This window comes from Corvus brachyrhynchos, unplaced genomic scaffold, assembly GCF_000691975.1.
Source record: "Corvus brachyrhynchos isolate BGI_N302 unplaced genomic scaffold, ASM69197v1 scaffold28, whole genome shotgun sequence".
In the NCBI taxonomy this organism is placed as follows: Eukaryota; Metazoa; Chordata; class Aves; order Passeriformes; family Corvidae; genus Corvus; species Corvus brachyrhynchos.
Window position 1 is genome coordinate 6,468,671 of NW_008246058.1, and position 245 is coordinate 6,468,915.

The window sequence follows — 245 nt, forward strand, 5'->3', positions numbered from 1 at the left end:
CCAGCGGCATCCTGGCCTGTATCAAAAGCAGTGTGGCCAGCAGGACCATTCTTCCCTTGTACTCGGCACTGGTGAGGCTGCACCTCGAGTACTGTGTCCAGTTCTGGGCCCCCCAGTTTAGGAAGGACGTTGAGATGCTCGAGTGTGTCCAGAGGAGGGTAACAAGGTTGGTGAGGGGCTTGGAACACAGGGCCTATGAGGAACGATTGAGGGGGCTGGAGTTGTTTAGCCTGGAGAAAAGGAGA